A 16,515-nucleotide genomic window follows, 5' to 3' on the forward strand; every position below is an offset into this window, starting at 1 on the left:
TCATAACATATGCGAGTACAATCCCAACTAAAGGAATATTCGAAATGACCGTTAAAATGATTGAAGAATCTAATTTGAGTGTCCTGTCTGTTAGTCTGTGGTTTAAGTTACAAAAAAAGAAAATTTTGTCAACAGAAAAACGTGATTTCAATACTTTTGTATCAGGACACATTCGGAACTGTGAATCCAATAGGTGACGCTAAAAGAAGACATAAAATTGTCGATGTTTATTACACAATAGCAAATACACATCCTTCAACACGTGCTAGCACTGAAAACATGTTTTTAGCAATACTTTGTCTAGAGAAAGATCTACTAGAATATACGGCAGAGAACATTTTCAAGATTTTAATACAGGATCTCATGCAACTTGAAACACTCGGAATAACTGTTGCAGTTCATGGCTCACCGCGTATTGTACGGGGCAAGGGGCAAATCACTCTAAACTCTAGACAATCTCATACTAATAAACTCATTTCATTCCAAAATAATCTTCTCTAATCTCAATTAATCCCAACTAGTCTAGATAAGTTTGGGTAATTTTAAACTAATCCAACCTAGTTTTGCCTAATCTTGTTTGAAGTGTATCTGTCATTCGAGCTCGCAAAATAAAGTGTATGGCAAGTAAACAAAGAACGTTTTTAAGATGCTTTCTCAGGTAAATATATAAATATGGTAATATGGTAAAAAAGTACATCTGTCATTCGAGCTCTTGAAGAAAAAAAAACCCGATTTCGAAATATCGACTGTGTTTTGAATAAAAGGTAGCAATTCCTGGAACAGTTCGTGAAGCCATATCAAGCGACTCCCACCGACATCTGATCCGGTAGAATCATTCTAATAACGATGCTGGAATCAATCGTCATCGCGGAAGGAGAATAAATATACAACGGCAACAACTTGGAACAAATTGGACATCGTGGTATAATTTTCTATCACTGCTGATGCAATTCAATCATCAAGCTCAGTGGGACAACGAGACGAGACGCAGTTGACGGTCTAGTGTTTCCCTGTAGTAGTGATTTCAATCATGTTCAGAAATATTACGAATACGACAACTGTCTCGGATTTCAATAGTAAGACTTTGACTTTGACTCAACTTTGATCTAAACTATAAACTATTTGCAGATACAATCAGCCAGCATTTCGTACCCGAATAACCAAGCGGATCATAGCAGATGTACCAAACACAAAAGTAAGTAGCTGGACAAGCTTCATCTCTCACACAGATGTACTCGATATTCCTACAGAATTACCCGCCGATTTGGTTAAGGAAACGGTGTCCCTGTTTAAAACATGGATGGTAACAATGCAATTCCACAGCCGAAGTTCTATGAGGATTGCAGTTCAACAGCAATCAACATATTTAGAAGCAGCAACATACATATGTTACAGTAATAATAATAATAAGATTCCTGAGGTTTAGTAAATGTACAAATGAGGTTTAGTAAATATACATAGACCCGTTGAGGCATTCTCGCTGAGTGTGGAGAGTTGTACAACTAATCCTCCTACTAACGGTGTTCTATTGTTACTGTGTTGGATACAATAAATTTTTTATTTAGATTGTGTATTACTACATCGGAAATGCAAAGACCATTTATAATGAAATCGATATAATCATTCCCAATGGGTCAAAAGAACCAAAGGTAGATTTCTTGTGTTTATTTTCTCTTCTGGTAATAACATCAATTTTCTACGTTTACAAATTTTATTGGAAATTTAGCGCAATTATAATTATGATGTAAGGTAAACTAACTTATTCTGTCTATTGGGAGTTCGTGTAATGAAATACAATAACTTTTACTTAAAACAAGACAACAATTTTAAATAAATTGACCTGCGTTGAGCAGTTGCATAAAGAAAAAAAAACAGAAAAAAAAACAAATACTACGTTGACAGCTTCTTATGTCAAAATAATGATCTCGGCTAAACTTTTCTAATCCCATTTTAATCCAGCGAGATCCCTGTCAAACTTTTTTACTCCCGGTAAAAGTTGTTCGAGTTCAGACAAAGTTTAGAGTGATTTGCCCCTTGGTACGGGGTGCTTTGTATGCAATTCTAGGAGATAATCTTGGTACACACCAAAGTGCTGGATTGTCGGAGAATTTTTCAACCCAGGAGTATTTCTCAAGATATTGTTATACCACTTTGAAAGAATTCCGCAGTACTCCTTTGCAAAAATGCCTACTTCGAAATCAATTGCGGTACGAGAGAGACATCAATGAAATGGAAATGAAATGAAATCCTGTTAGAGGTATAAGGAAACTATCTATTTTCAACGAATTACAAGAATTCCCTTTATTTGAATTAGGCTTACCACCATGTGCTGCACATGATCTATTTCTTGGTTGTTTCAACTATGATATAATGCTTGCTTTCCGTACATTTATAACAAAACGATTAATTAATGAAAAATTTCTCGAAAGTAGAATGAATTACTTATTTAAAAGACTACTACTGCATTCCCAAATAACACTAAACATAAAAAAAGATTGTATAACGAGTAAAGCTGTAGATGTGTGGCGATTAATAAACCTGCTGCCTATATTATTCCTGAAGGCTGACGGAATATATGATACTGAAGAGTACAAGATGCTGGTGCATCTAAAAAATATAACAGATATTATCACTGCGCCAATTGTTTCGAACAGAGAAGTTGGGATTTTGCGACTGGCAATAAATCATTATATTGAACTTAGAACAAAATTATTTAGAGCTCATCTTAGACCTAAACACAATTATTTGTGCCATTATCCACATTTAATTTTGCAATTTGGACCCCTGAAGAAATTTTGTACACTTACAGGAGAACGAAAACATTCCTATTTCAAAACCGCTTTGCGTCACGGTAGTAATTACAAAAACATTCTTAAATTATGCAGTGAACGTCATCAGTATTGGCAAGCGTTATTAGGGAATAACAAAAACCGTTTCCAGGAAAAAATTGTTTTTGATCAGATGATCAGAACTTTTAATGAACTAAGCGAAGGAGAGAAGCAACGCGTCAAACCCTTTGGAATGTGGAATGCATCATATAAATACACAGACTCCATTGTATATATCGGTTATTCGTATGGAAGAGATGTTTATTTCTCGAATTCGACAGTTCAGAAACATATTATTACATATTGCGTATAAAGGGAATTATATATAACGCCAATACAGAAACAATTGCCGTCTATGGCAAGAGAGTTCGAGTAGAATCGTTTGCGGAAATAGGATTGAATAAGATTGACCATACCACACTAAAGGATCGAGCTGCGAGTTCAACATACGAATGCGTTAAACTATCCAGTTTGGTAGATATCACGCCACTCAAACTATATGTTTGCAAGGGGCACACTTTCTTATACCATCCGCATGCAATCCCACTGCAATAAGGTAAGTATTTTATTCAACAATCAAATATAGCTGCATGCCATGTATGGTAGACATTAAGTTAGAGTGCTGTTACAAAATTGAAAGAAGTGAAGAGATTGTTATTTAAAAATGTATTTAACTTAATGTCGACTAGATAATCGTTTTTATTATCATATTCAAAAACATATTTAACAATTTCTTTGGTGTAATTGGCATCTGTTGGAATCTTCTTTGAATTAACTAATTAATTAATCACAAAACAGCTACCTGGCGAGAACCGATTTGGTGGATTATATATATATATATATATATATATATATATATATATATATATATATATATATATATATATATATATATATATATATATATATATATATATATATATATATATATATATATATATATATATATATATATATATATATATATATATATATATATATATATATATATATATATATATATATATATATATATATTTCATCTACTGATATTGTTATGAGGGTACTAAACCTTAATGGCACTACAAATGCACTTAAATTTAATCAATTCGGCAAACGTATTTTACATAAATCATAATAGTGAATTATGAATTTTGTAATATAGTAACTAACCACAGACTAACAGACAGGACACTCAAATTAGATTCTTCAATCTTTTTAACGGTAATTTCGAATATTCCTTTAGTTGGGATAGTACACGCATATGTCATGATGTCGCCACGTTACCCTATCAAAAACATCCTGTCTGTCATCTAGACTGTGTTAATTTTTTTATTTACCAACAGAGTTGCCATTCATACAGAATTACCTGTAATGTATTAATTTGTATACGTCCATGCGAATTTTATGCAGGATACAGATTTAATACATATTGCCAAAACTATATACATAATTGTGCCTACTTCTCATCCTCCAACGCAATACAAAATCGAACCCGTTTTGTTACAATATTTACTTGCTTCTGGTCTGCCGCCACTTAATTTCGGGTGAAAACTACCAACACAATAAAAAATAGTCTAGATGAACAACGTTGAATCCAACATCGCGAAAAAGTTAAATATATTATCAACGTAATCCAATAATTTATTGTGACGATTCATTTTCAAATATTTTGATGAAATCAGGCATCCCTGCAAGCAGCTGATCGGTGTTGACAAACGAGGGGAAACCAACTAGTGAAAAAACTTGTACATAACACAAGGGGTGTACAAATAGTAAATAGTTCGCGCAGTATAATATAGGTGGAACTAGTGCATCACGAAAAATTATTTTACAAGAATTTACTCATACTGTCATGTCTGTTAGTCTGTGAACTAACCTAAGACATTTTTGTATTATTCTCACAGCGTCGAACAGCACAATGAGTTCAAACAAGTTGATAAGAATTTGTGATTCATCGAGGAAGAAAACCATTATGAGAACATATCCTACAGTCACAGACTAACAGACAGGACACTCAAATTAGATTCTTCAATCATTTTAACTGTCATTTCGAATATTCCTTTATTTGGGACAGTACTCACATGTGTCATGATGGCGCCACGTTACCCTATCAAAAACATCCTGTCTGTCATCTAGACTGTGTTTATTTTTTTCATTTACCAACAGAGTTGCCATTTATACAGAATTACCTGTAATGTATTGATATGTATTTGCATTTGTATGCGAATTTCATGCAGGATACAGATTTAATACATATTGCCAAAACTATATACAAAATTGTGCCTACCTCTCATCCTTCAACGCAATACAAAATCGAACCCGTTTAGTGGCAATATTTACTTGCTTCTGATCTGCCGCCACTTAATTTCGGGTGAAAATTACCAACACAATAAAAAATAGTCTAGATGAACAATGTTGAGAAAAATAAATGGTTACCTTCCAACATCGCTAAAAAGTTTAATATATTATTAACGTAATATAATAATTTACTGTGACGATTCATTTCCAAATATTATGATGAAATCAGGCATCCCTGCAAGCAGCTGATCGGTGTTGACAAACGAGGGGGAACCAACTAGTAAATTAACTTTTACATAACACAAGGGGTGTACCGATAGTAAATAGTTCGCGCAGTATAATATAGGTGGAACTAGTGCATCACGAAAAATTATTTTTTATGAGAATTTACTCATACTGTCATGTCTGTTAGTCTGTGCTACAGTTTCTCACCTAATTAAAAAAGGTAGCACAAATAACATTCTAAACTTAATCAGTTAAAGCAACATCATTTACCAATAGCACAACAATATTTCCATGAAGAGTTCTTGACAGTTGTACTAGAAGACGACGGATCAAACATCACCGAAAATGAAGTAGTAGACGCCTGTGCAGATGGAGATTTATTGTTAATGATACTACAAAAAAATGAAAGCTGGACTCCATCCAAACCAACTGGTTTATTGACCGCATCCATTCCATCGACATTTGCGTATGATGACGTTCAAGTTTTGGTGAGTTCAGTAAATATTTCATTATTTTCCTCCTTCAATAACTCGACATTGTAACAGTAATGGGAAATGAATTTATTTTTTTCCATGAGTTTCACTTCCACATACAAATTTACTTTACTTCACCATAAAAATTCTTCAGGTAAACAATATCAGAATAATAAGATCAGCTATAATCCGATTTTTATTGCCCGGATTAAAACAAGGCGAAGGGACCCAGACAAAAAAATGAACTAAGACCATCCATATTAAGCATTAATGTGTTCCCTTATTTTCTTCAGAAAATTGTCCGGAGAGCCTCTGTTGAACTTAGAGTATTCATGATAATGAAGTAATGGTCCTTGGGCAAGGTGTCAACGGTCCCTAGAGCAGTGATGTTCAAACACAGCACAAGAAACTGCACTGTTTCTGCTGTGAGTGCCTACGAAGCTCGTGAGCTTCGCCTTTTCAAACCAGCAGCACATGAACCAGCTCCCGAGCCAACCCTCAACCCAGCTCAAGGGACAGTACCCGATTCGACTCGTGAGCTGGTTTTACGAAACACACGACTCTCGGTCTAGTAACAACATCGCACACGAGCGTGTGTTGCAGACTTCGTGTGCGTGTTTCTGCTAGCTTAGGTGTTTCGTGTTTGAACGAGCCACGCCCAAGTAACAATTCGAATGCCTTATGGTTCTGATTATAATTTATAGGAATTTTGTAACCATTTACTCGGACTAAGACCCTCAAAATATCCTTATAATCTATTTTGATTTAACTTCCTTCTTGTCATTGAACCTACTACAGATCTCCTCCATGATTACCCTGAGTAGTGAGAAAGTATCTGTGTTTTTCAAAAAATATTGATTTTCACCTTTGGAAATGTGCCAAACTTGAATGCGATTCGTTTAGTTGTTGCGTAGTTATGCTGAGATTTAAATACAATCGCGTTCATAGGCAGATAAAGATTATTCTCCCTAAGTTCCCCGGCAAAATGGAACCAGATCTTTTGAAATAATTTAAAGAACATTGCGTTGCATTCAAATAAACAACAGTAATATTATCTACTGCGACCTTCAAATTGTTGCCACTCTCTTGTTTCACAAAAAATGGGAGATGAAAATTGATTTTCAAAAATCCCTCCTTCTAGTCTAAATGTCGATTCTCTTCAAATTATATAAATTGCGTCATTGACCCCTGTGTAGTTTCTGATGTCCAAGTTTGGTCGTTTCAGTTCAATCTTGCTGACGCGAAAACGTTCCGTTCTCTTTTGAGTCCAATAATGTAATGCGGGTTGAACGTCGCAAACGATTACTGTGATGGAGATAAACCCGTTGCTAATTATTGCGGAATGAAGTGACACGTGGTAACCATGTTGTGGTCTAGTACAACACATCCACCCCCCATGTTAAGGACACTTGCTACACACTCTCCCCCTGAAAATGTCATAATGATCAAGAAGTATTTGTGACAAATTCGATACCAATCTGTATAGTAGTTCCGGAGTTATGCCGTCACAAACATTAATTCCCCCTTTTTAAAGGCACTTGCTACATCCAACCCCTCCCCCCCTCCTCCCCATAATCATGTCTAAGGTATGCAAAATGTTTCTATGGTCTTCAACAAGGATGGCTTTTATCGTATCAAAGAATGCTCACTCTTCACTCTTCACACGATTGAATCAGTGCCATCAAAGAGAGACTAATATCATCGCAACAACGAACACCCAACATGGCTCATTTAACATAGAATAGACACCAGAGTGAGAGCGAATTTTTTTCGATGACATTTCTGAGAATCAAAGGTTAGCACGCTGCTGTGGGGAAACGGTCGCTTATTCTCGTTTCGCAATCCGATTCTGTATGGGCAGTGGATAATTGCGATAGAATCATTTTACTATTGCCGCTTATTCTAACTATGTGCATATAACCTTTGTATAAGTTGTGTCTATGAAAATGTATGTGAATGCTACACACAAGGAATTTGAAATATTGCAACCTAGTATGAGAAACATCAAGTTGAACCATCGATTCGATTTTCTGCGATAATTGTCAACTTGCGATCTTCTCTTGGGAAATTCCACACAGCAACGATCATTATCAGACTGTATTTTTTTTTCAAGGGCCGTGAAATACTCAGAGTATAAAGTGGAGCGAGGAAAGGTAGAAAAATTCTCTCGCGGTTCATGCATTGAATGACTCGAGTTCTTGTAGCATCTTCTAACGGATTGAAAATGTTGTATACAATATAGAGAGCAATATAGCAGCTTCTGTCAAATTTTCGGCAATCACCAACACTGGTCTTCAAAACGTATTGTCGCTGCAGCACTAATCTGCAATTCGCTGGACAGTCCAGCGCAGCGACGTTGCCGAGCGACGTCAGTTGAACTGCCCTTTCCTATACATCAACTGATAGAATCATGTTACTTTATACATATTTTGTTGTCTTGTTTATGAACCACGTGCTTCAACATAAATGAATACATTGTCTTGCCTCCACTATCGAAGCACATAACGATGGAATATTACTTTCTGAATACGCTTAAAGTTGATTATGTATGTTTGAGAACCAATGGGTTTGACACTGAACGTTACAAGGGAGTGAATTTTCGTACAATTATGAATGATTAATATATCGCATGACAGTCTACATACCATTGGTGCACAGTGAACTTCGCTGGAGCAGCATAATGAGACGAGAGAGACGTCGCTTCCGATTTTTATCTGCATGCACAATATTAATTCTTGTCAAGTTATATGAATTTTTCCATCATTCACCCCCACCCCCTTAACGAAACATGCTACGCTCTCTCCCATATAAAAATTCCTTTATGACTATTTTTTGAGAGCAAAAAGCAGGGTAACAGAGGTATTTTGGCCCACTTTAGGATTGATTTTATTTTTGCACACTTTGTAAAAATATCCACCAAATGTTGTAATATCTTAGAAAAATCCTTCCGCAATTGGTAATTCATATAATTAGCTTGATGCAACATTGGTTACTTAACATCGAATCCATAAAGTATATATGAAGTGGCCAAAATATCCCCGATCAGTAGTTCTAGTTATGGCGTTACAAACACAAACTTACATCCATTATATATATATATACTATGCCTCAGATAATAGAGCATTCTTCCGAATCTCAAACCTTACAGATACACCAACTAAATTTTCAGTCACAGACCCAATCAAAATTCAGTTAAATAATTTCGAAACAGGAAACCCATCTTTTCCAAAAAATAGACCGAAAACCCAGTTATTTGAACAATTTCGTACCAAAGAAATCAGATGCCTCTGGTACTCAGAAATGGCGCTTAGTCATAGATTACCGCAAGTTGAACGATAAAACGACCGAAGACAGGTATCCCATTCCAAACATCACGGATATCTTAGACAAATTAGGGCGCTGCATGTATTTTTCGACGCTAGATCTTGCCTCTGGATTGCACCAGATAGAAGTCGACGAGAAAGATATACAAAAAACCGCCTTTACAGTAGAAAATGGTCATTATGAATTCTTAAGAATGCCTTTTGGCTTAAGAAATGCTCCATCTACCTTCCAACGGGTAATGGACAACATTCTTAGAAAACATATTGGAATCCGTTGCCTCGTGTACATGGATGACATTATAGTGTTTTCCACTAGCTTGAAGGAACATTTAGACAACCTTCGCCTAATTTTCGAAACGCTTTCAAAATTTAACATGAAAATACAATTAGACAAGAGTGAATTTCTTCACAAAGAAGTTGCGTTCCTGGGCCACCTAGTTACTACCGATGGGGTAAAACCCAATCCCGACAAGATTCACATCATAAAACACTGGCCTCTTCCGAATAATGAAAAACAGCTTAGAGGATTTCTCGGCGTTATAGGTTATTATCAGAAATTCATCAAAGATTTCGCAAGACTTGCAAAACCCTTAACCAATGCATTACGGAAAGGCGAAACCGTCAAACACTCGGATGAGTTCGTAAAAGCGTTTGAAAAACTGAAAGCTATCCTCACAAGTAGTAACATACTTAAATATCCCGAATTCGATAAACCATTTATTCTCACCACTGATGCATCAAACTATGCAGTAGGTGCAGTGCTATCTCAAGGTGCAGTGGGTAGTGACCGACCAATTGCTTTTGCTTCAAGAACGCTGAATAAATCCGAAGAGAATTATTCAGCAATCGAGAAAGAACTTCTAGCCATTGTCTGGGGATGTAAATATTTTCGCCCTTATCTATATGGACGTAGATTCATCTTATATACGGACCATAAACCACTCACGTATAGTATGAATTTGAAAGATAGCAACAGTAGGCTCATTCACTGGCGACTATACTTGGAATAATTCAGTTTTGAAATTAGATACCGTCCCGCAAACAAAATGTAGTTGCAGACGGACTGTCAAGAGTGCATCACGAATTAAATGTGAATGAAGTAGAAAACTCCTCCGATGACGCAACCGTACACTCCGCCGACACGGATGACACGGAATTCATACCATGCACGGAAATCCCTTTGAACCACTACTCAAATCAAATAGTCTTGAATTTCGGCTCAGAAGACTCAGAAGCATACGAAGAAATCTTCCCAAGAATCCATAGACGAACCATTACCAAAATATCGTACGGAGTCCCATATCTTATAAGACTTTTTAAGGACTTTATAGACCCCAAACGTACTAACTGCATTATGTGCCCCGAGAGACTGATCGGGACAATACAAACAGTTTATCATAATTATTTCAGCCGAGGTAAACCATTTAAAATTTATATTACACAGAAAATCCTAGACGATCTAAGGACTCCAGAGGAGCAAAATTTAAAGATAGAACAAACCCACAATTTCGCTCATCGCGGAGTCTGGGAAAACAACAAGCAAATTTCAAAACGATTTTATTTCCCAAGAATGAAACGTAAAATCCAACAATTTGTAAAACTATGCATCATCTGCAACAAGGCCAAATACGAAAAGCACCCATACCAGATCCACCTGACCAATACTCCAGAATCAAATAAACCTTGGGAAATAATCCATGTAGACCTTTTCATCTCTCAACCAACGATCTTTATTTCTGCGGTTGATAAGTTTTCAAGATTTGCTTCTATTATCCCCATAAAATCTAGAACTATAGTTGACATAAAAAAGGGCTTAACGAAACTATTTTCTTTGTACGGTACTCCTAATAGTATGGTTTGTGACAATGAACCTGCACTAAAGTCTATAGAAATTCGCAGCTTGTTAGACAGCCTAAACATTGCAATACATTTTGTTCCCTCTAATCATAGTTTGAGCAACGGAATAGTCGAAAGATTTCATTGGACCCTAGCCGAAATATTTCGATGCATTAGAAACAAACACGACGACCTGGGAAAGAAGGAAATTTTCAGAATAGCATGCACTTTATATAACAACACTATCCACTCTGCTATAGGAGTCAAACCGCGTGAGGCATTCTTCGGGTTAAAGGATGGAGAGGACAGAGAACTCGACATGGAGAAAATGCTCGAGAACAGAAACAAATTCTTTGAAGAAATTATTACAGCTCAATCCAAAACTAATACAAAAAACCTAAAATACCACAATCATTCCAGAGAACCAGCCCCTAACCCGGAACAAGAACAAACAGTTTATGTTCGCACACAAGGAATAAAGGACAAAACGAGGAACTGTTTTGCATCAGCCGTAGTAACTGAAAACCAAACCAAAACCTTGGTGGATAACACGGGAAAATTAATACATAAAGAAAACCTTAAAAGAATTTAATTATTTTATTGTCTATCGTTTCAGGAAAAAGTGGAAAATGCGAACTTTTAACTGGGTAATAATCACATATCTAATTATCGGTACCTCTTCACAAACAATCCAAGTCCATGACATAAGTAATAATCCAGGAGCACTAATACTAAAGAACGGACAGGCTAGAATAAGCAACGGACACAAAAGATTTCTTCACATAATAGACCTAGCAGAACTCGAAAAATTCTAGAAAGCACGACAGAAGAAACTAACGACAATAATCTCTCAAGACTCATTAGAATCAAACTCTCATCAACAAAATCCCTGTTAGAAACATTATACCCTAAAGTAAGAGCTAGAAGAGTTTTAGAAATACTTGGAACCACAATAAAATTTATAACTGGTAATCTCGATGCAAACGATTTAAAAGTCATTAACGAAAATTTTCACAAAATTAAGGAATCAAATAGCGAGTTAATAACACAAAACAATGTTCAAATAAAAATTAACAAAAAATTCGAGAACAGATTACAGATTCTCTTGAACGAAATTAAAACCCAACAAAATGATTTAATTAAAATTTCTGAAGAAAAAAACCATATAGCTAAAGAAACCACTAGAATAGTAACCTTGTTTCAAATAGATTCATTTTACCAGATATTAACATTGATCGAAAACACATTAGCACTAGCACAATTGAATGTTTTGAATCGCCAAATATTGAGTCACAACGAAATCGTTTCGATAGGTGAAGATCTTAGAAGAGAGGGACTAAAATTCAATAGCCTTGACGAGGTCTGCAGCCTTCTTTCAACTACAACCTTCTACAGAGGACACCATCTAGTAATCAGCATCGATATCCCACTAATATACCCAGAACACTATCAGAAGATAAAACTCGTACCGATACCCATAGGAAACAAAATGTTGGCCGTAGAGTACGCAACACTGCTGGTACATCGCAACCAAACGTTAGCAATATTATCAAAATGCTCAGAATCCATACACACGACCATATGTAAACCAATGCAAGTGCAAGACATCAGTGAAAACGAATGCATTGCACCACTTGTGCGAGAAAGCAGAGGTAAATGCCCTTTCAAGGAAACTACACAAATGACAGAATTCAAACTGTTAACCCCTGGAACAATACTAACAATAGTAACACATGGATCCGTCATGTTGAGTAGCACATGCGGAATTGATGAAAAGGACATCCATGGAATTGCCCTAATTACTTTTTCCAACTGTTCCGTCTGGATCCAAAATAAACTATTCGAAAACTACGAAGTCGAAGTCAAACCAGCTATCATATCACCGTTAAATCGACTACAAATTGATGAAGCATCTCGGGAACCCTTTTTCAATATTTCCGAACTACAGACACTACACATAAAAAACAGGGAGAGGCTAAAAGCTGCTGAATTTAAATACAATTCATCCACCATTATAATCATTATCATATTCGCCACAATGTCGATAATTACGATAACACTTTCTTGTATAAGGAAAAAAAATACAAAGCCATTGCACGGGACGTGCAAATCTTGAGGATGGAGCAATTAACGACAAATCTGCGACGCCAACAATTGTGACCAATGGGTCATCTATCGAGTCTACCACACCAACACCTGTTATACGATATGCCACGACATCGAACCAGCCTAATTCTAGATCAGCACTTTCGACGCATAGATACTTGGAAACACCGACCATCAGGGCGGACAACGTGACCAGCAGACCATCGTCAAATGCAGGATCAGCAGTTTTAGGTAAAGCCAGGGCCATCGTGCAGTCGATATAGAATAAATAAATCAGTCTAGTTCATACCTCCACAGTGTGCAGTTTAGTTATTAATTTTTAAAAATCCGAAATCCCCAAGTGAGCTATTAATTTATATATATATATATATATATATATATATATATATATATATATATATATATATATATATATATATATATATATATATATATATATATATATATATATATATATATATATATATATATATATATATATATATATATATAGATATATATATATATATATATATTGATATGGTCCTTATTACCGGTGTCACTACACGGTGGAAATCAAGTGAAGTGAATGTAGGTCCTTATTACGAAAGTCGCTTCTGAGACAAAACTAATTACTTGAATGAACTGGATGTCATTATGAACATCACACCACCAACATTTTGTTGAAAAAATTAGTTTTTTCCACCACAGTGATCACTTCACTATGCGTGATAATGGTAATAGGTAAAATCAAGTTAAGTGACATGTAAGTGAAGTGAATATGAAAGTGGAGTGAGAACGGTAATAAGGGCCTATATATATATATATATATATATATATATATATATATATATATATATATATATATATATATATATATATATATATATATATATATATATATATATATATATATATATATATATATATATATATATATATATATATATATATATATATATATATATATATATATATATATATATATATATATATATATATATATATATATATATATATATATATATATATACATATATATATATATATATATATATATATATATATATATATATATATATATATATATATATATAGGCCCTTATTACCGTTCTCACTCCACTTTCATATTCACTTCACTTACATGTCACTTAACTTGATTTTACCTATTACCATTATCACGCATAGTGAAGTGATCACTGTGGTGGAAAAAACTAATTTTTTCAACAAAATGTTGGTGGTGTGATGTTCATAATGACATCCAGTTCATTCAAGTAATTAGTTTTGTCTCAGAAGCGACTTTCGTAATAAGGACCTACATTCACTTCACTTGATTTCCACCGTGTAGTGACACCGGTAATAAGGACCATATCAATATATATATATATATATATATATATATATATATATATATATATATATATATATATATATATATATATATATATATATATATATATATATATATATATATATATATATATATATATATATATATATATATATATATATATATATATATATATATATATATATATATATAAATTAATAGCTCACTTGGGGATTTCGGATTTTTAAAAATTAATAACTAAACTGCACACTGTGGAGGTATGAACTAGACTGATTTATTTATTCTATATCGACTGCACGATGGCCCTGGCTTTACCTAAAACTGCTGATCCTGCATTTGACGATGGTCTGCTGGTCACGTTGTCCGCCCTGATGGTCGGTGTTTCCAAGTATCTATGCGTCGAAAGTGCTGATCTAGAATTAGGCTGGTTCGATGTCGTGGCATATCGTATAACAGGTGTTGGTGTGGTAGACTCGATAGATGACCCATTGGTCACAATTGTTGGCGTCGCAGATTTGTCGTTAATTGCTCCATCCTCAAGATTTGCACGTCCCGTGCAATGGCTTTGTATTTTTTTTCCTTATACAAGAAAGTGTTATCGTAATTATCGACATTGTGGCGAATATGATAATGATTATAATGGTGGATGAATTGTATTTAAATTCAGCAGCTTTTAGCCTCTCCCTGTTTTTTATGTGTAGTGTCTGTAGTTCGGAAATATTGAAAAAGGGTTCCCGAGATGCTTCATCAATTTGTAGTCGATTTAACGGTGATATGATAGCTGGTTTGACTTCGACTTCGTAGTTTTCGAATAGTTTATTTTGGATCCAGACGGAACAGTTGGAAAAAGTAATTAGGGCAATTCCATGGATGTCCTTTTCATCAATTCCGCATGTGCTACTCAACATGACGGATCCATGTGTTACTATTGTTAGTATTGTTCCAGGGGTTAACAGTTTGAATTCTGTCATTTGTGTAGTTTCCTTGAAAGGGCATTTACCTCTGCTTTCTCGCACAAGTGGTGCAATGCATTCGTTTTCACTGATGTCTTGCACTTGCATTGGTTTACATATGGTCGTGTGTATGGATTCTGAGCATTTTGATAATATTGCTAACGTTTGGTTGCGATGTACCAGCAGTGTTGCGTACTCTACGGCCAACATTTTGTTTCCTATGGGTATCGGTACGAGTTTTATCTTCTGATAGTGTTCTGGGTATATTAGTGGGATATCGATGCTGATTACTAGATGGTGTCCTCTGTAGAAGGTTGTAGTTGAAAGAAGGCTGCAGACCTCGTCAAGGCTATTGAATTTTAGTCCCTCTCTTCTAAGATCTTCACCTATCGAAACGATTTCGTTGTGACTCAATATTTGGCGATTCAAAACATTCAATTGTGCTAGTGCTAATGTGTTTTCGATCAATGTTAATATCTGGTAAAATGAATCTATTTGAAACAAGGTTACTATCCTAGTGGTTTCTCTAGCTATATGGTTTTTTTCTTCAGAAATTTTAATTAAATCATTTTGTTGGGTTTTAATTTCGTTCAAGAGAATCTGTAATCTGTTCTCGAATTTTTTGTTAATTTTTATTTGAACATTGTTTTGTGTTATTAACTCGCTATTTGATTCCTTAATTTTGTGAAAATTTTCGTTAATGACTTTTAAATCGTTTGCATCGAGATTACCAGTTATAAATTTTATTGTGGTTCCAAGTATTTCTTATACTCTTCTAGCTCTTACTTTAGGGTATAATGTTTCTAACAGGGATTTTGTTGATGAGAGTTTGATTCTAATGAGTCTTGAGAGATTATTGTCGTTAGTTTCTTCTGTCGTGCTTTCTAGAATTTTTCGAGTTCTGCTAGGTCTATTATGTGAAGAAATCTTTTGTGTCCGTTGCTTATTCTAGCCTGTCCGTTCTTTAGTATTAGTGCTCCTGGATTATTACTTATGTCATGGACTTGGATTGTTTGTGAAGAGGTACCGATAATTAGATATGTGATTATTACCCAGTTAAAAGTTCGCATTTTCCACTTTTTCCTGAAACGATAGACAATAAAATAATTAAATTCTTTTAAGGTTTTCTTTATGTATTAATTTTCCCGTGTTATCCACCAA

The 16,515-nt window shown here is 34.8% G+C and overlaps 1 long non-coding RNA gene across 2 annotated transcripts; it reads left to right on the forward strand.

The window, feature by feature from the left end:
- The first annotated feature begins 495 nt into the window (after positions 1 to 495).
- Positions 496 to 1,887, forward strand: LOC131436913 (uncharacterized). 2 transcript variants are annotated; one of them, XR_009230677.1, is made up of 3 exons: positions 496 to 658; positions 719 to 1,076; positions 1,129 to 1,887. It is a non-coding gene; the product is annotated as an uncharacterized LOC131436913 (long non-coding RNA). The 2 variants fall into 2 exon arrangements; XR_009230676.1 differs by having other exon boundaries at positions 497 to 658; positions 710 to 1,076.
- The last annotated feature ends 14,628 nt before the right edge of the window (positions 1,888 to 16,515 follow it).

Source organism: Malaya genurostris, chromosome 3 (assembly GCF_030247185.1).
Source record: "Malaya genurostris strain Urasoe2022 chromosome 3, Malgen_1.1, whole genome shotgun sequence".
NCBI classification, from domain to species: domain Eukaryota; kingdom Metazoa; phylum Arthropoda; class Insecta; order Diptera; family Culicidae; genus Malaya; species Malaya genurostris.